Below are 22,080 nucleotides of genomic sequence, written 5' to 3'. Positions count from 1 at the left end.
CCGTTTAGACGGTTAAGCGCCAATTAATTAAGTGAGTAATTAATTTAATAATTTTGGAAAATTAAACAACGTGACGTCAGGATGGACAAGGCAACAGCTGTTTCGATTATATACCAACAATACAAGTTTCTTTGAAACCGCCATACCAACAAGCATAATTTTAACACATAATTACATACGAAGTATGTAGTGTGCAAAAGAATAAAATATGCAAAGAAGGCAATTGGGATAAAGTTTACAACAGCTAAGGTTTGACGTGACTGAATGCGTTTGTAACACTCCAACCATCGTGGGAGTGCAGGTTCAAATCCCACTCCCGGGAGAAAATGCTTTGAAGAGATTTACAAGTTATAATCGAAACATCTGGCGCCTTGTCCTTCTTGATGTCACGTTGTTTAAATTTTTCCCAAATTATTAAATAAATTATAAGTTAAAAATTTCTTCAAATAAATGTTTTCATACATTTAAAGCTATAAGGGTAATCCCCACTTAGCTCATACAAATTTTATTCATTTAAGAAAAAATATGTCATAATAATAATGATAAAATAATTATTTTTAGGCCTTCAGCTCGATTGATACCTTATTGCACGCAACTTAACAATTGCCTTCAATTCTAAGAATATTTAAGAAACCCCATTGACTTATTTGACGCGTATTTACTCATATGTATGTATGTGTATTTAAACCTAATAACTAAAAACGTGACTACATTTAAGCATTTAACTCATAAAATTATTGACTAACCGCATATTAATCATTTAATACACGGCCACTACAACATAAGTTCCTATACTATAAATCAACATATTCGAGCACCAAATGTGTAAAATCGAACAGAATACTTATATTGATAAAATAAAAATTAAGTGTTTAACATAACATAAATTTTGTAAAATTATTGCCAAAGAAATACCAAATTTTACCAGACAACAGCTGCTTAAAACCGATTGCACATACATAAATACATATGTACATATTTATTTATTAATACTACGAAAGGTAAACGGAAAACAAACACAGCTGACTTGCGATGTACTAACAAATGCGTTCAACCAAAAGACGGGAAAAATAAAATTTGTGAGTTTTTACACATATATACATATGTACACGTAAGTATGTAACTACAACCAAGTATCAATATCTATCGTCGGACCATTGGAACAAACTCAAAAAAAAAAAAACAATAGGAAAAATAAAAATTGCCCGTCCCCATAACCTCCAAAGAGATTTTAAGCCGAGCTTCTCTTCCAATTTGCGTAGTGGTCCTTTTCATTTTTCCTACAAATTGGCCGGACGGGACCTATGTACATATTTTATGTTGACTCCGAAAGGCATCTGCCAGGCAGATGAATTTTCACTGAGAAGCTTTTCATGGCAGAAATACACTCAGAGTATTTTCCAAATCATTGCTGAGACCCCGCTTTTTTCTTATTGAAACAATTTTTACTAAATTTTTGATGTTCATTGACAGGATTTTCGGAGTTTTAGGCGGAGCACGCTACTACCAAATCACGGCGGCCGCCGTCATATTAAAAACATTTGAGTAAAGCCAAGTTAACGGTTTGAATGAACTTTCAATAATTTTTTCGAAAGTGCAGACAATTCTTTAATCTTTTGAAAACGATTAACGATATTCCGCTATTTTTTTTCTTTTATTATAAGGTCGTATTCCATAAAAAAAGTTCAAAGAATGCCACTCAACACCTGTCTTTCTACGCCTGTAAATCGATGTTCGAGAGGAATTGGTCTCATGCCAAAGATGGTGTAATATATTTATACCAAAATAACAACAAGGTGAATTCTTTGAGCGCTTATGTTCAGCGCAGAAATTCGATTGATTTCTTTATTGATAAAATTCATTCCTATTTATACGAAAGTTCTTAACCTATACATATATACATACTTAAATTAATATTGACATACTAAAGGTGCATGACTCAATAGTGAGAAATGGTTTGTCAGCAAATTATTATATTGACCTACATATTGTCAATATGATTCCCGCTTGAGCATTTTGGTATGACGCATCAATATATTGGGCGACTTGGCAAATGCGAATGAACTCATAGTGGTTATCTGGGTCAATTTGATATAAATGTTTGTTTGTAAGTATATTTGTAATGTTAAGCGTGTTCGAAGTAAGGCGAATTCCACGCAATACTACAATGGTGCCATTATTGTATGAGGCAATGGTTTGACCGGTGGTGGGAATCTTCAGCGTCAGGCATGCGCTGGTGCCACTCGGGTAGATGAGTTTGCAATTGGTTTGGAGAAGGTATAAATTGCACTGGCAACCCCCTTCTACACAACCTTTTAAATCATTTGGGTATTTTGGTCGCCTCTCAGAAAAAGCATATATGCGGCGGGTATATTCTAAACTCCCTAAGCCGCTGAGGTCAACAAAACTGTAAAATGACTTCGTTTAGTTTTGTTTGGATATTGCCTCACAGTGCGATGCCTAGTATATATGTGTATGTGTCTGTACTAGACTGGGTCGATTTATTAACCGATATCGCGCCATCGATTTTTCGATATGATTTGGCTCAGGAAAAAAAGTTCCACTACGCATACCCCAAAAATAATTTTCAAGCCTGCGAAATTTAATTTTTTTTTTACTTTTTTTCGACTATGATTTTTAAGGTTTTTTCATGACCTACTAAAAATTTTCATTTGAATGTCCCACCCAAAAATTTCCGCTAAAAACGTTGGCGATAACATATAAATTACATTTTTTTTTTCAAAAAACTGTTATCGCCAACGTTTTTAGCGGACAGGGTATACATATGAAAATTTTTTTCGTAGGTCATGAAAAAAAATCTTAAAAATTAAAGTCGAAAAAAAGTAGTGCCCAAAGTGAGCCCAAATCTTATCGAAAATACGATGGCGCGATATCGGTTAACTTTCGTCCACACAAATCGACCCACCCAAGTATGTACATTGATTGAGTACTACAGTGCGTATGAGTAACATTTTGTTAATTTTTAACTTTTGATGTATGCTGATATGAAATACTTGCCCATCAAAAGGCCCATTACCAATAACCACATTTCATAACTATTTCATGCAAAAGTCTACAAGCATTTTTCCTGATTTCGTGACTATATTGCGAAACCACATATTCTCTTTGCTTTGCAATAACATTGAATCCAACAAAAATATAAATATATGAAGAAACATATGTATTTGCCTATAAATGTATGCATGATTGTAACTTTAATAGCTTTTTACAAATATGCATACATTTTTATTTATTTATTTAGTTTTATTAATTTTTTTTTTTTTCAAAATACCCGAATTACGCATGGTAAATACAAACAAGCCATATCCGGCTGAGTCAAGTCTATCATTGGGTTAACTATCAACCAGTTTTGAAATATTTCACCCTCTACACTGCGGTCAATAGCATGTGGCTTCTGGCAATGAACATTTTTATGGTTGTTTCTTTTCGAAGCTCTTTGTGTGTACGCTTCGATCAGTAATTCGCCAAGGGCTTTGATGCTTCCTATTCCATATATAAAAGCAATAGCAATATTAACTTTTTATAGTGGCCATCATCACTTACATACATAATCATAATTTACGTGCTTTTCATCATCAAATCGTGTGGCAACGTAAACGGCAACAACGTGCTTCACTATAAAAATTTTTATTTCATTTCATTAATAAACAATCGAATTTGACTTTTTGTTGGAAGTTTTTTGAGCGTACACTACAAAAAACTATATGAGTTTCATGTGTTGATGAGTTAGGCAAATGGGCTTCAGATAAACCCTGTAGTGGTTAAAGAATGTCAAAGATATCAAGGAAGAGATTGAAAGCCCACTTTCGTTCCATTATTGACAATAGTCACAAATCATGTTAAATTTTTCTTCAATAATAGTTTTTATTTTGCCTACAATACAATATATATATTATTGCTCAACGTTTAATTTTACGTTGCTTGATAATTATTATGATCAATAAATATATTTTTTTTGTTGGCATTAAAAGTTGTATTTTTGATAGAATTAAGAGCAGATATTATTGATGTTTTGCTGTTTAGCTTTCAGTCTATAATGCTGGTTGTCCGTCCTCAACAACGCACGTCAGCAATATCTTCCTTGAAATAGGCGCAAAACAAAGTTTTGAGTAACCTTTCCCTCCCAATTTAATCGAAGCTTCCATTAATGTGCCAAGATCACAAATCCAGCAACGCCTTCGAACTTCCATTTGCTTTGTTTTGCAAAATTTAAGATATATATAAAATTTAAGATATATATATATATACCAGTTAATAAGCTGCTCGCTTTCGGGCTATCTACTGTTACATTGAGCAAGATGGCGGATGCTCTCAAAGAATAGGTTCAATTAAGGTTTGGTTAAGCCTTTGAAATATACTAGGCTCTCTGATATAAGGCTTACGCTATGTAGAGTCATTATGAAAAAATCACCAAAATCTCGTTTTGGTAACCACGTTAACGTTGATTTCCATTATTTTGGATAGCTGGATAAGTAGGCAATGGAAAAGTGAAGTTCTTCGCACTCGACGTGCCATGAACTACGGGTATCAGTTTTATCAGGTACCACCAAGCTACTTGGTTTTGTCCTGATCAAAAAGCTCGCACCAAATCCATGGTCCAATGATTAACACGTTCGCCACTCAGCGTCACATATATGTGACGTGGGGTATTTAAAAAAAACTCATGTCACATATATGTGTCTTAAAATTACGAAAATGTGTTGAGCTGTTATTTCATGAAGGTTTGTAGGAAGTAATCTTCTTGCATGTTTTAGTATCTGGCAAGGTGTCAAATATATACAAAATCTGCGGTTTGGGTATGGGCTAAGCCGTTATTTTAAAATTTCGCTTTTTAAAGGGGTATTCCCCGAATTTTTTCAATGTGCTAGTTAATGTGAAAATAAGTTTGAAATATGCTTTCATCAGTTCATTCGTGTCACAATAGCATTAGAAGAAGGTTCTTATAAGTAAAAGTGTGCATATTTTTTAAGGTAAGTTTTTTTACAATGCTTCAACTATTTTATACTAACATAGAAAACATATAACTATTTATATATATGTGTATATTTTTCGTTTATTGTTTAGAATGGAGGGTCGTAGACGAAGGCAAATATCTGAGGAGGAAATTCTTGAAGCCATTTTGAATTCCAGCGAAAGCGACCTGGACTTTGAGGATTCTGGAAGCAGCTTCGCCCCAGAAAGTGAGGACGAAGAGTCTGGGGAAGAAAATTACTCAGAAGGTGGGATAGAGATAGAAGAAACTGATCTTGGTGGAGACGTTACCAATGAAAATGAGTGGATGGATTTGGAGCCCGAAATCCAAAACATGGAATTTACAGGTGAAGAGAAAATTTCTATTGATTTACCACCTAGTGCAAAACCCATAGATTATTTTATGAAAATATTTGATGAAGTGCTTGTAAAGAAAATTGTTTTGTGGACAAATGCACGTGCTAATTTTTTATCTAAAAATGAGAAATTGGGGACGAAATCTAATCTTCTCAGATGGAAGGAGGTAACCGCTGAGGAAATAAAAAAGGTAATCGGTTTATGTACTACAATGCCCTTAAATAAAAAGCCGGAAATGAGATTGTTTTGGAGCAAAGATCCTCTTTATTTTCAAAATATTTTCGGAGCAACTATGAGTCGCATAAAACTTGAAAATATACTTCGTTGTATGTGTTTCTATTTTCATGACCAATGTGATAGATCCAACCGTCTACACAAAATTGAAAATGTGGTAAACCATATTCTTCAAAACATAAAAAAAATCTATAGTCCCCCGCAAAACTTATCTTTGGATGAAGCTCTTCTTTTGTGGAGGGGAAGACTTTTATTTCGGCAGTATATTCCAAATAAAAGACATAAATATGGAATAAAATTTTACGAACTGTGTACCTCAGATGGATTTTTAATAAATTTACTTATATACACTGGAAAAACTACCGTGTGCAATGAAAAAGGACATGCATTTGGTGTTGTCGCTAAATTAATAGAGAATTACTTACAAAAAGGGCATACGCTTTACATGGACAACTATTACAATAGTGTAGATCTAGCTGAATATTTATTGAGTAATAAAACAACAATGTGTGGAACGTTGAGAAAAAATAGAAAACGGAACCCCTCATATGTCATCAAAAGCAAACTGACCCAAGGAACAACAGCATGGAGACGAAACGCAAAAGGTGTTGTTGTTTTAAAATGGAAAGATAAACGGGACGTACTCATGATTTCTACAAAGCATAATGCTGAAAACGTAAACACAACATCGAAGAGAGGAGTAAGTATAGTCAAACCGAAAATGGTTCATGGCTATAATAAAAATATGTCAGGTATCGATCGTTCCGATCAACTGGCGTCCTATTAAGCGTGTCCCAGACGATCAATTCGCTGGTATATGAAGGTATTTTTTCACCTAATAGATATATCGCTTTGGAATGCCTGCTGGATTTACAACAAAATAAATTTCGAAAATCCATTTACACTCCTGTCGTTTAGAGAAAAAATTATAAAAGCATATTTGGTTGAACCTCCAAGACAAAGATTATCTCTTCATGTAACACCCAGTACATCTACTGCTGCTCATTTTCCAGACATGACCGCTTTAAGAAAACGATGTCGCAAGTGCAGTAAAACTAAAAAGAGGACCGCAACTAAATATATATGTGGAGTCTGCAGAGACAAAGATGGCGATGTAATTGGATTATGCCCATATCCATGTTTTAGGGACTGGCATATCCAATAACGCAGACATATGTACATATATAGAAAATAATAAAAATGTTTAATATATAATAAAAAAATTCAGTTTATGTTTTATTGATAGAAATCAAACTATCTAGTGACTCCCATATGTGACACCTGTACTTCCCAAAACTCATGACACTTATATGTGACTTTTGTGTATGTCACAAATACGTGGCACACAGTTTCTCTTAAGAAAATTGCTTAGAAAACTCATGTCACATATATGTGACATATTTTTTTTGTTCGTGAGTTTTTTTTGAAAGCACAAAAAATCAACGAGTGGCGAACGTGTTAATCAATGACAAAATTATCATTGTCAGGCACAACTCCAAAATCCGCATTTATCGGACTCTAAAAGGTCCAAATATCAATTGGAGCTCATCATATTGGGCATCAAGACCTCACAAAAAATTTCCGCTAGAACACGATTTGGAGGCTGATCGAAAATGCAACAATGAAATCGGTAGATAACGGAAGACATCAAAGCCGATATGCAGAGTTTATTTTGGTTTTGGAGGTAACACTCCTTTCGCATTGCTAAGCATCAATGGAGAAGGAACATACCCTTGAACTATGGAAAAAAAGTGGTAATATTTCTGTTGGTAAATAAAAATGGACAAGGATACTATGTACTACTTGCCAATGTGTTCTAACTTGGATATAAAGAGTTGGTTAAAAGCACGCGTTAACGCTTTTGCGAAATATAGTCGAATGAGGGTATACCTGCATGAATGATCACGCAAACAATCTTGCAAAATATTGAAGCCCATAACAGCTTTATCTTCCAATATTATTTTGTACAAGGGAAAAATTTAAATTATTTTTCTATTACCAACAAAGGAAATATCAATCTTTCAGAGTAATTTTTAAGCAACGTCAAAAATAAACGTTGACATATAATTATTATTAATCCTGCCTGCTCAACCCCTATACATTTATAGCACTTTTGCTTTTGTTTTGCCCTGAAGAATAGACATAAATACAAATTCACACTTTGAATATAAAAAAAAAATCATAGCACTCCCATATGCCCTCATATAATTTGGATAATGTTGACCCACTACTTGATCAGCTTTGCGTATGCATTGGTGGATCTTCTTTTTCCAGTTCGTTGTATATATTTGCTTCGTATATTTCACCGAATTGTGCTGACAGCCTCTATATCGCGCATGCTGATAACATTATAACGTTTGTACACAATAGACTGGGTGAGAACCAGATTTGCGCTTTTGTTGATTTTAATCTTGGTTGCGTTAGCTGGTCAAACAGCTATTCATGTAATGGTCTTGTTCCTAATAATCTATCTTCTTTTCATGAGACTTATGTTATTAATAATCTACTTAGCTTAAATTTATGTCAAATCAACAAATATGTTAACAAGCTCGATAGAATTTTAGATTTAATTTTTGTTGATGATGGTTTGCATCATGATCTTTCTGAATGTCTTGATCCAATATCGGTACCGGGGTTGCATCATGTTGCTCTGGTTCTGAAAATTAAGTTTTAACACTTTGCACAGATTTCTCCGGAAAAGGAAATGGGTTTTAATTATGCTCGTTGTGATTTTGATCATCTAAATATTATTTGTTCAGATGTTAACTGGGGTGACTCTTTGGATGGCTTAGATGTTTCTGCCAGGTTTCACAAATTCAAAGAAATTTTGTTAGCCATTTGTTCTACCAATATTCCTATAATAAAAAGCAAAACATATAAGTTAACTTGGTATAAATACCTTATGAAGAAGTTAAAAAATCTTCGCAATAAATTTTACAAGAAGTGTAAGGCAACTAACAGCCAATGCCATTATAATACCTATAAGCGTTTGCTGAAAGAGTTTAACTGTCTGAATAAGTTTTTGCATAGAAATTATATTCTTAATATCGAACATAGCATCAACTCTAATCCCAAAACCTTTTGGAACTTTTTGAAGTCGAAAAAGTCCTGCTCTTTAATACCATCAACCGTTTTCTTAATGAAAAATGAGCTAATACTCCTTTAGATGTGAAAAATTTGTTTTCCAACTTCTTCAAGTCTAATTTTGATAACAATTGTTCTGAGGCAGACCTTGATCACAATTTTTCTTCTGACGCAAATTTATCGTCAGTTTTTGGGCCGCTTCTTCTCACATATGAAGATGTTGCTAATGGTATTTTGAAATTGAAGCCTTCCTCACGTACTGACGTAGATGGAATATCTGCAGTATTATTAAGGAATTGTCCAGCTTTGATTTTCCCTTTACTAACTATTTTTAACAGATCGCTATCCACGGGTGTCTTTATGGATGCTTGGAAATTGGCATCCATAACCCCGGTTTTTAAAAGTGGTAGCAAAACAATGTAAGCAATTATAGACCAATTTCCAAACTATCTACTGTTTAAAAGCTACTTGAATGTATTATTAAGGACAACATGTATTTTTCAGTCAAAAGCTTAATTGTTCCAAACCAGCATGGTTTTATTCCTGGGCGCTCTACTGTTTAAAATTTGGCAGTGTTTAGTGAGTATTGTCTATCGGCTTTTTCTAGCAGATGTCAGGTAGACTGTGTCTACACGGATTTTTCGAAAGCTTTTAACAAAGTGTCTCATAGGATTCTGATTGCGAAGCTTGAGTGTCTTGGCTTTCATTCTGGATTTTTGAATTGGCTTAAGTCGTATTTACGTCATAGACCAAGCGTGGTTATGGTTGATAATGCCTCCTCTTATTTGTATGATGCGTCATCGGGTGTCCCACACGGTAGCATTCTTTGTCCATTGCTCTTTGTGTTGTTTATAAATGATATTTCCTCATGCTTTAAGTTCAGTTACTTTTTGCTATATGCCGATGAATTGAAGATATTTTCGAGAGTTACCAATCTAACTGACGTGGCTAAAATTCAATTAGACCTTAACAATTTATTCTTGTGGTGCCTGAAGTCGCACCTTTCGCTTAATATAAGCAAATGTTTTCATGTTTCTTTTTCAAAATCTAATAATCTTAGCATCATCTTACAGTATTTCAGCTCATACTCTGCAGATATCCAGTGAAATAAAGGATCTTGGTGTTATTTGTGATGCCAAGCTCTCTTTCAACAGCCACATTGATTTTATAGTATCGAAGTCATATGCTATGCTAGGTTTTCTTAGAAGAAATAGTTCTGATTTCTCAAATCCATATACATTAAAGTTGCTTTACACCACTTTTGTAAGTCCCCATCTGGAGTATGCAGCCTTTATATGGCGTCCATTTCATCAATTTAGAATAGACAGGATAGATCGTGTTCAAAAAGTGTTTCTAAAATACGCTTTGCTTTGCCTTCGCTTCACGGAACCAGTTCCCTCCTACAGGTCTCGATCATTTTTAATAAATCTTTAGAAAAAAGAAGGTATGTCCTCTCGTTAACTTTTGCTTTTGTCATTATAAAAGGAACTGTTGACTGTACTTACCTTCTGGAGCGGATTTATCTTAATGTCCCGCAAAGGACACTGCGCTTTTCAAATATTTTTTATTGCGAAAACTTTAAGATAAACTCTCTTCGGATCGCCCCTTTGTCAAGGGATGTTAATGAATTCAATTTAATCTCTAATTCTATCGATATTGATTTTTCGGTCTCGAAATCATATTTTCTTTATACTTTAAATTTTATATAATCTATTAATTTGCTAAATTTCATTTACTCATAGTCTGTAAGTATGTTTTTCATGTTCGAAGACTAATTCAAATGAATAAATAAATATATAAATTAGATTCTTATGAAAGTATTTCAATTTCATATAAAAGGGCAAAGAAAAAGCACTTCCATATGAAGCCAAGGCACTTCGGTATGATAACTACATTTAAACTAACACATTGACAACAAACAAATTTTCAAAAATATTGTATCATTGAGAAAAATTTATATTCAAAATTTATTCATTAAATTTTTCTTGAAACAGTTAAAATATTTTTTTTTTTTCAATCTTAAAAAGTTTCAGTGTACTTATAGTTTTTTATATGGATTGTGATTTTCACTTCAATATAAACATTTTAGAACAGCCCTGATAAATTATTATTAAAACGAAAAATACTTGAATATTGTTTGAAAATTATTAAAAAGCATAAAAAAAAATTAAATGTAAGGCGCGATAACCTCCGAAGAGATCTAAGGCCGAGCTTCTCTTCCAATTTGCGTCGTGCTCCTCTTTCCCTACAAATTGGCCGGACGGGACCTACATGTTTTAAGCCGACTCCGGACGGCATCTGCAAGGCAGATGAGTTTTCACTGAGAGCTTTTCATGGCAGAAATACACCCCGAGCGCTTGCCAAACACTGCCGAGAGGCGACCCCGCTTAGAAAAATTTTCTTCTAATTGAAAAACCTTATTTCTAAAATTTTGATGTTGCTTTGCCCGGGGTGTGAACTCAGGGCATACGGTGTGGTAGGCGGAGCACGCTACCATCACACAACGGTCGCCGCATAATTTGCGATAAATTTATGAATTCGGACAACGTCCTCGACATTGAAATTTGAAATAATAATTAAATTGGGTCCCTGATTTTCTCTGCTGTCCGGGTACTTTCGCGAAGTCAATAATTGCGTAGTCGTAATAAAATTGTCAAAGCCCTTACTGACAGCACTTGTCAAAATACTGCGCGGGGAACTGCTACGACTTGTCTTCTTAGGACGTTGAACATCATCTTCGCGTTGAGACATGAATATTCCCAGCAAAGGAGAGAAACAAAATATTTTAATAAAAAAGAAATTTGTGCATGCTAACAGACAACTGATTTATGAGGTCCAAATGGCATAAAAACACATCCGCATGTACTACGAGGAGATCTGGTACACAATAATTCACCCATTTCAACCAGAAGAGCATCAAGGGACCCACAGCCCCATTCACAAAGGCTGGATAAAGTCGTATGCCGATTAATTCCCAGAGTACTCCGTTCTCAGAGGCCATACCCGAAAATCGCAGTATAGGAAAGCAGACTTTCCAGGGAGACGCGTGTTTCTGTGGCGCAACTTTTATCTAGATACAATAATAGGTTAAGCTCTTATCTAAAATCAGCCCCCGTGACATATGCGAAACATAAAATGTGACCACATATGACACTAACCATCTTTTCGATTACAATGCAGAACCAACGCCTCCAACATCTATAATTCTTTGGTCCAATTTAATCAAAACTGCAATCCGTGTTACTACGTGATTGTTGTCCTTGTGATTGTACTATCCATTCTTCTTAACATTTCGCCAACTCCTATGAATTAGTTTACGGAGCTTCCGCTCATACATTCCAGCCTTCAATTGGCAGATTTTATACTGTAAATATGATGTCGAAGGTAGCCATCGAGGGAGCCAGCGCTGACAGTAGTACTTGCACTTCTCATATAGGTCACCACCCCATACATCACCGTACCTAACACCGGTGACTTCCACTGGAGAAGCAACCGCTGGAAAAGCTAAGGTCGAAACGAACGAACACTTCAATCCGTCGAGCTCCGTTTCTGGTACCCGCTTTATCGCCTGCTGCCCCTGTTGGTCGGCTACAAGTTCCGTATGTTATCATAACGCCGCCAGCTGTGCTTGTCCCAGTAGTCCGCGCTGCTCGATTGATTGATTGCTGTCCCGGTGCTCTACTACTGCAGCCCATTATCAATCCGCCATCCATCGGTTATCGTCTCGATACTTTATGTTACTTCTACCGCCGATTTGCCTCCTTGCTGTGTACTAACTTCGTATTCGGCTACTCCGGCGATCATTCGCCTAACTGTTGCCGGCAATCTACCATCCTATAGGAGGAGTAATATCCGATACCGTCCCCTCACAAATATTCTGTTCGTCGCATACCGATAAATAAGGCCGGTACATTTCTTATTTTTTCGTACAGAAAGTTGCTACTTTCCTGACAACTAATGCCGTGTGAGTTTGTGCGTGCATTTGATCTTGGAAAATAATTATCATTCATACACGGCGGAGGTTAGTTCCGCAGACATCGATTAATATGAATGGAAATATTAAATGCTACCTCAATCTTCGAAAAAACTCACTTCTTTCTTTCTTTTCTTTCTTTAATACTTCGAGGGCCATCCCTTTCGACTTGATTGACGATTCAGATGACTACACAGTTCAAGCAAGAATGGTTGGCAAGAGAGATATCTGTTAGATTTCTAATCTGGCATTGATTTAGCTATGAATGCCGGGTCATTATTTTAGTTAGTCTTTCTGTTATATCGCCAGTATGAACAAGAACTGTTTTATAAGAACGAAGCTGTCTTTACTAAAGTTCTAATGACACTCCCGGAAGGGTTTGGAGAGTATTGTTGATGTTGATTATCCCTTTTCCTCATACTCTGAGGAGAGTGTGGTTGCCAGAGCCTCGCCTATTTAATTTGTGTATGATATATTCATGTTAGTAACGGATTTTTCCTTGTAATTGAGGTAAAAAAGCGATTCGAGGAGTTTTAAACTGCGTCTGCAGCCCCTTTAAGCAAGGCTTGGCTTGAGTGTAAAGTTTTTTTTTTAGAATCAAAATTGTCACCCCCCTTCAAGCAACCAACCGTTCACACATATGAAGGCATAAGTATTAGAAACTAGACATCCATCTGCAGTGTGAAAAATAAATATTTGTCTTTTAACACTATTGCGATCTAGTAGTTTGTCAAAGTTTACAGTTTCTTAGTAAATATTAGCCCCTTCTTCACCCCATTGAAGTGGTGAACTGCTAAGTATTTTAGTGTCCAAAGGAGTGACCGGAGAAATGAATATATTACCGGAAATTGTATCAATTTGCTCACATTTATAATAACATTCTTTGTAAAGGGGTTGTTTGTATATATTTTACATATAAGCGTAAGCATACATAGCTTCACATATAGATAATATTTTGTTTATAGTATTTTTGCCTATCGGCTCTTAACTGGCCAATTGCTTACAACCCTCATTAATTTTCGCACACACTCACGCACGGAAATATATTAAAAATTCTGATATTGCGTAAACATGTGTGATGTACATTTGTAAATATTTAGGCAATCAATACCGATATTTATTGTCAGTGCATCCCGAACTCGAATAAAAGATGACGCTCCGGTCAAGAAAGTGTGTCTATCGGAACCCGCCTATGGAAGCAGACGTAGAGGGCGACCCCCACTCCGCTGGAAGGACCAGGTGGAAAACGATTTAAATTTGGTGTGACCAATTGGCGCCGGTTGGCAGAGAGAAGAAGCGACTGGCGCACCTTATTGGACGGTCATAACCATTTAAACGGTTAAGCGCCAATTAAGTAAGTTAGTAAGCATCCCGAACTCTGTTGCGTGCTCTAGCATTTAATTATAAGTCCAAGAGATATCAATAATTTTATTAGTTTTTTTTAGAACTACCAATTCAACACATTTGATAGACTTTTTACTTCTATAGACGTGTTAATTTAACCAGGTACTTCCCAGAACTTGTTCAGCCTTGCATTTAGTTGAAAATACGCTTATACATAAATTTCGACTAATTTTTTCAATTCCTTGTGACACTTTTCCGGCAAATCCGGGAAAAAAGCATAATGGTATTATTAAGAATTCATGAGCTTAACACCGGCTTATAGTAATTGAATATTCAACTATTATGTTTTTGTAGGAGAAACTGAAAAGAAAGAAAGAAACATTTACTGGCCACTTTGCGATGGTAACATTTCGAAAACCGCCAACGTAATCATCATCAGGCAATTTCGTAATGTTATCAAAGGTTTCACCGAGATTTGAACCGGTAATCACACGGTGAAACTCCAGTTGCCTTAACCAGTAGGCTATCCTGCTGGTATTTATTTTCATGCTTATTACAGTTTTTCTCATTTCTACAATAACAACGCAATTGAGACATTCTGGCTATATTAATTTGCCTGTTGAGTAGATTTGTTTTTGTGAAGTTTCTCTTTCCTTGAGAATGATAAGCTTTGTAAACTGTGTGTTCAATTTACTTATTATTAAGAATTCATGAGCTTAACACCGGCTTATAATAATTGAATATGTCGCTTCTAGACGTTACAATTTCACAACCGTCTTTAAGTTGAGATGATCAAGCATTATCTGCAACTCCACTAAAATCGTCTTCAACATGATCTTCTACAGATATATTTCAATATGCAGGAGGCTCGATTTAAATAATAGTTGGTATATCAGTGAGTTGATTTTAATCTTCTGCTTCATCGGGCTAATGAGTGTAATCAAGCATCTGTTGCAAAGATAAACCTCTGAAATTCGTAGTACTAAAACAAAAATTCGGCATAATAAATGTAATTTTTTTGGATAAATTTACAAAAAAGCACATAAACCCACCTGAAGTGTGAAAAACTACCTTACACCCTAACCGACCCAAGAATACCATATGGTAACCTAAAATAAAATGTACAAAAACGTACTACAGTTAAGTAATTTAAACAAAAATTAACTAAATCTTACTAGTTTATGTCATTAGGAACTCGCCGATGTACTTTTTCTTCAAACGATTTGAAAAACCATTACTAAAAATGCCTTCCTACTGACGTATCATATTGGAAAACAGGAATAATAAACCCTTGCCCCGGGCGCGCTACTCACAGGGGGCGCTAAATTGTCCGCAAAGCAGAACTTCGTTGATAATTTGTATTTTTATTATAACTGATTTTTGGAAAATATTGATTTCAGGAACAAATTTTCTATACTAGAAAATTCATACATATATCCAGAACACTTGCGACAGGTTCTGGAATAATTGAAAGCATATATCTATCTTTTTTTCTCACGTTCAAGTTACGCAGGGAATTATTAGAAAATGCTTTAACAAAAACTGATTTTGGTATAAATAAATGTATATTGTTTTGTGAACATTTGTAGGGGAGGAGGAAAGGGGGACGCCAAAAAAATATTTTTCCCCGGGCGCCAAAAAATATCACTACGCTACTGAATACATACATTCCTTATAGCAGGAAATATTTATTGTGAAAATGGACAGGATCGGTTAAAGACCACGCCCCCTCTTATATAAAAGGTTCTTAAAAGGGTTGTAGACTAGAATAATAAGCTATATTTAGCGAAAAATAGTTTTGTATTAATGATATTTCACTTAACAAGTTCTATTGCAAGAGGAAATTGGGATATGTTTTGTTTTGTTTTTAATTGGCGGTGACACTCCCTTACTCCGATCAAGCATCACACAACATTTCTAGTGCCTCAAATAAAATAAATCTTGCGTAACTCGAATTTTGTTACGTAAGATTGCTTGTTATTGTTGAAGTAATTTATTTGAAAAGATATGTACAATTGAAACTCATGCTGTATATATAATAATCGGTTACACGCACACTTAGATACCCTTATTTCTTCTCTATAACTTTCATAATGTATCACATATGATACAAAGCCAGAATTATGAGTTCTTTTAAAATTCGGTCTACGGCTAAACGTCAAAAATTTAATGAAAATTTTTGTAGTGATTGTATATTTCTTCAACTAACTCCGATAGCTATCGAAATATCCTCATGTATCGGAATTCAATATGCAAACCAAAATCCTAATTTTATAAAATTTCTACGGTATCTGAAACCCTAATAATTACATATATATATTTAACCATACAAAAGTAAGCATCTGCGTTATCGCCTGTGGGCGTGATGTTGTTCGGCGATAAGCTTGCGGTTAATGGGATAATTTGAATATTTTTAAGTTATATTCGTTCGTTCATATTATGCTCCCAAAAGGCATAGCAACCTTTTCTACAATCATATAACATTATCTGCAACCACATTGAATGTCTACTTGAATCCTCTCCATTGCGCACGTACGTATGCATGTGTGTGCGTGTTTTTTTGCTCCTTTGCGTCACATCTGCATGTCGGTCCATTATGAATTGCCCGTTTATATCATGTGATACATCATTGGCTTTCTTTTTTTTTTATGACTTTTACGTCCCAATGGCATCATTTCGAACATTTGGGGTTTTCCGTTATTATCAATTTGATGCCTTCAAGCGGTGAACGGGTAAGATGCTGTAATAAATATTTGCTTATTTCTATAAATATCTACTTAATAATTTGTACATATATATTTATGTGTGTATGTGAAAAATTGCATGCTTTTTACACCATTTCTGAAAATGGATCCCTCTATTACAAGGTTTATGTTGAACTTTAAGCAAATTATTGACATTCTGTTAGGCTTTTCAATTTGTTGATGTTTTAATTAAATTATAAATAATTCGGTTAAGTGCCACCAAAGCTGACCACAACATAAATTATTAATTTCTTGGTGTGCTAACCTTTATGAAAGTTTGGAGAACTCGATTGTTAGAGTAAAGGCTTGGTTTCCTCGAAAGCGGTGCCGCTATATAGCGCCCGTTACGTAGCGGTAGAGTACGTTGTCTAAAATGTTGCTATGTAAAGGTAATTACGCTGAAACTAAGAAGACGGCAAAGTTCACCGTAACGTTATATAGCGGCAGGAAAAAATAACTACGGCCGTTATGATGGTATAAACTCGTTCATCAACATTTTTCCCACCGCTATACTCAAAGCAGTGAACATTATGTCAAATATTTGTTATTATTTATCAAGGCGAATTCAATACCAGGTGTTGTTATCCCAAGAGTTGATTACTTCTTCTTGATAATTTTCCATGCAACGCTTTGTACAACAATATGTCAGTTAATCGAAATCAATGAAAATTTTATTTTCACTTGACATTCATCCGCACGGCGAATTGGTTAAATTCACTTTGCCACCATCTGGTATGTATCCGCCTTGTTATTTATAAAAAACAACTTTTTTGACTTGTAGTTTTTTTTTTATATTTTTTCTTAATGGTGCACTTAAAAAATAATAAAATAACTATGCGCAAATGCAAAATAAAATTCTGGAATTTTCTGCCGTGAGTATTTGAAATTTAAAACGAAGCGGTGCCGCTGAAAAAGATGAGTATACCAGCCGCTCTTTTACGGTCATAATATAGCGGCACCGAAAAAGGAAACGAAGCCAACAGCAGCAGTCCAATTAACCCTAGAAATATGACGTTATTTTTTAACCCTAGAAAGACAACATGCGCCTGAGAGACGTATTCAAGTTTAAGGACCCTAAAGATATAAAAAAGAAACTTACATTTTTTTTTTTTTTTTGTTTTTTTTTTTTATTCATATATATTCACTTGCTTTAAATGTTTTTTAAAGAAAAATATTGTTTTTTTTAATATATTAAAAATTAATTTTGACTTGTCTTGGACTTTTCCTTACAAAAATCAGTCTTTTTCGAAGGACCTCAATTTATAGCAAAAAAATTAAAATAAAATACCTATTTTTGTACTTCAATTGAATGAATTAACTGTTTTAAACTATACTTAAAAAAATATTAAGTAAAATTACCATTTTCGGCAAAAATTGCATATAAAATTTGTCATGTCACGTAGTCACTTAAAAGATAACGATACGGCTCTTAAACGTATTTTTAAAAAATAATCGTATATATTTCAGCAAACAAAAAATTACTACTGAAAGACACCCCCACTGACAAGCTGGTAATGGTAGCTGAGAAAACTGAGAATGAGAATGTTCTCTCTTTACGATTGTGGGATACTGAGAGCAAAATTAAAACGACGTACGTCTCACAGACGTACGTTATCTCACTAGGGTTAAAGTCACTAGAAAATTTTCAGATCGAAGTTCTCAGAAAGCTCACGAGTTTAAAATTACTGGATTAGAGACAATACCGACTGATTCGGATTTTAATAAACGTATTTACCTCGTTGCGTTGTTTATTTTAAATGTTCATGGTCGGGTGTGGGATATTAGCAACCCATCGGTGGATTTTCGAATCAAAAGTATGCCAAATAATTGGTCACTAATTGTTCAGCAGGTTTCAGTAATTGGTCAGCTATAGGAACTTTTTAATTAATTTTTTAAGTATACAGGGTGTCTAGACAAGAAAATTGTTTTACCTTGAAAAACTTCAAATTTTAAGGTTTCCATAAAATTTTTTCCAATGCTGACCAATTAATGACCAATTATTTGGAATAAGGTTATACACAAAATTGCAGAAATGTGGGGCTAACATTCCAGAGCCAGCATCATGAAGGTATGAGCCCAACCATCTCGGGAACCATTTAATATGACCACATTCAACCTCCTATAAAAAATAAAATAAATAAATGTAAGGCGCGATATCCTCCGAAGAAATCTAAGGCCGAGCTTCTCTTCCAGTTTGCGTCGCGCTTCTCTTGATTTTCCCTACAAATTGGTTGGACGAGACCTACATGTTTTATGCCGACTCCGAGGTTTTCACTGAGAGCTTTTCATGGCAGAAATACACCCGGAGCGCTTGCCAAACACTGCCGAGGGGCGACCCCGCTTAGAAATATTTTCTTCTAATTGAAAAACATTATTTCTAAAATTTTGATGTTGCTTTGCCCGGGGTGCGAACCCAGGGCATACGGTGTGATAGGCGGAGCACGCTACCATCACACCACGGTGGCTGCCTCTTATAGTTCCACGATAAACGGAGCCTCTTCTGCTAAAGAATCACTTGGGTATTATAGTCGCCTCTTACGAGAGGCGCACTTGTCGCGGGTGCATTATAAGCCCCTCTAACCGACCACGTTTTTTTGGATCACCCCCAATTAGCGCAGGTAGTCTTTGAAGCACTGTCTCTACGACTTTATACTGTTTCATGTATCAGGCCTCTCCCTAGTATTTCATCTTTTTGGTGTTGCCATCACAGCTGCTTACCTAAAATATAGTTCCACCGCTTGAATACCTCCCCATTGATAGCCATCTATTTCTAAAAAAAAATCCTAGCTGGTGGTCCTCATAAGTTCTGCGCGTCAATGCAGCACTATGCCCAGCATAGTTCCAGCCTTTGTTAATTCATGTTCTGGGTATGCTGATTAGCTCTATTATTGTCGGCCAAACCGGCGCCGCCACGGAGCTGGAGAAGGTGAGATTTCAATTGAAAATTTAAGAAAACACGTTTTATAAAATAATTTTGAGAACTTTGAAAGTCAGATGACAAAATGCACATTACTGTCGTCTATGAGGGTGAAAATTAAAATTTCATTTTATCATGTTAAGGCAACTTAGAAATAACCTTTTTAGATAGTGTGGCGAATAGTAGCATCATTATGCTGTTAGTAAATAATCACAGCAACAAAAACAGCAAGCAGTCACTCTTATGTTCATGTACACATTAAAGCGATCAATACTTACGCTCATAGAAGGCGGCGAAGAATATCTCACATACACATATGTAGTCCTCAGCTAAGAGAAATATAGATAAGTAACCAGGTATGATATACAAATGTTCTAGAAGGTGAAACGTGTAGACCCTAGGAGAAATATGCGAACGAGACAACAGTATGAAAGCAGCGCAAGCTGAAGAATAGTCAATGAGTTTTGATTTAAACACGCTATTAGTTGTGCGGTACTACTCCCAAAGAAGACTTAATAAAGACCAAATTGTAATATTGAATATTGGAGTTATTTATTCAACAATTCAGCGTTCCGAGCATTAGTAGAAGACATAGTTATCAGAAAACTCCCAAAATTCGTTGCAATAGTAATGGAGTATTGATATTTAGACCATAGATTCAAGAACAAGAAATGATGGAGCACGTTTTGTACCCTTCCCTAGTCAATTATTGGAATATAGATCTAGAATTAGCAACATATGTCCCATATGCGAAGAGCTCCTTACGTGCCGGCTAGTTCAAATTAACCTGTAGTAGTTCGAAATGAGGGCAAAATAATAATGAACCCGAATGCATAAGAATTGCTAGATATTTTCCCTAGAGACTACTGACTTCCATTCTGGGTTCATTCTTATTTTTACAGGTATACGAAAGCATCGCTACAGTGTACTCCTACTGAACACAAAAAATCAAAAAACACAATTTCTATACAATCCACACACTGAAATTACCACAGATATTTCCATGAGGTTTCTTGACTTTTCTTATAATTTCTAAATTCTGTAAGCAGTCTAGAGTGGTTGTCTGCTGAGGCAAGTAAATCTTAAAACATCACAGATATCCATTAAAATCTTCTCTCTATTTCTCGTAATTATTTTAAAAAATCATAAAGACTGGCGAAATGTATATTATATACACCAGACATCTGAATGTATGAATTTTTCATGAAATTATGAAATTTTCCTGTAAGAACGAAAACGGCGACTTTGTAGCTGATGTCCAGAGAGTACTTAGATTATGGAGGGAACACTTTTCTGCTCTTCTAAATGGAGACAACGATTTACCGCACGGAGATGACAAACCCGATCCCGCAATCGATGATGATGGAATAAATTTCCCCCCACCTGATTATGACGAAGTCCGAACAGCAATAACCAGATTGAAAAACAACAAGGCCGCGGGCCCTGATGGATTGCCTGCGGAGCTATTCAAATACGGCGGCGACGAGTTGGTAAGGCCAATGCATCCGCTTCTTCGCAAAATATGGTCGGACGAATGCATGCCCGACGAATGGAATATAAGTTTTCTTTGCCCAGTCCACAAGAAGGGGGATACTGCAAACTGCACCAACTATCGTGGAATCAGCATTCTTAATATCGCATATAAGGTCCTGTCAAGTATATAGTGCGAAATATTGAAGCCCACCTTGAATCAACTGATTGGACCTTATCAGTGCGGCTTCAGACCTGGTAAATCTACCATCGACCAGATTTTCACAATTAGCAAAATCTTGGAAAAACCCGTGAAAAAAGAATCGGCACACATCACCTCTTCGTCGATTTGAAAACCGCCTTCGACAGCACGAAAATGAGCTGCCTATATGCCGCTATGTCTGAATTTGGTTTCCCCGCAAAGCTTTTACGACTGTGCAATATGACGTTGAGCAACACCATCAGCACAATCAGAATTGGGAAGGACCTTTCCGAGCCGTTCGAAACTAAACGAGTTTTCAGACAGGGTGACCCCCTATCGTGGGATTTCTTTAATTTGATGCTGGAGAAAATTATACTAGCTGCACAGCTTAACCGCTCTGGAATAATATTCTATAAAAACGTGAAATTACTGGCGTATGATAATGAAATTGATATCATCGGCCTAAACACCCGCGCCGCTAGTTCTGCTTACTCTAAACTGGAAAAAGAAGCGGTAAAGATGGGCTTGATGGTAAATGAGGACAAAACGAATTACCTGCTGTGATCGAGCAAAGAGTCAGCGCATATGCGTGTTGGCAACTACGCTACTGTTGGCAGCCATAATTTCGAGATAGTAAAAGACTTTGTTTATTTGGGAACCAACATCAACACTAGCAACAACATCAGCTCCGAAATCCAGCGAAGAATCACCCTTGCCAATAAATGCTACTTTGTACTAGGTAGGCAATTGAAAATTAAAGTCC

This window comes from Eurosta solidaginis, chromosome 2 (genome assembly GCF_040869045.1).
Source record: "Eurosta solidaginis isolate ZX-2024a chromosome 2, ASM4086904v1, whole genome shotgun sequence".
Classification (NCBI taxonomy): domain Eukaryota; kingdom Metazoa; phylum Arthropoda; class Insecta; order Diptera; family Tephritidae; genus Eurosta; species Eurosta solidaginis.
This window is presented reverse-complemented; position numbering follows the sequence as displayed.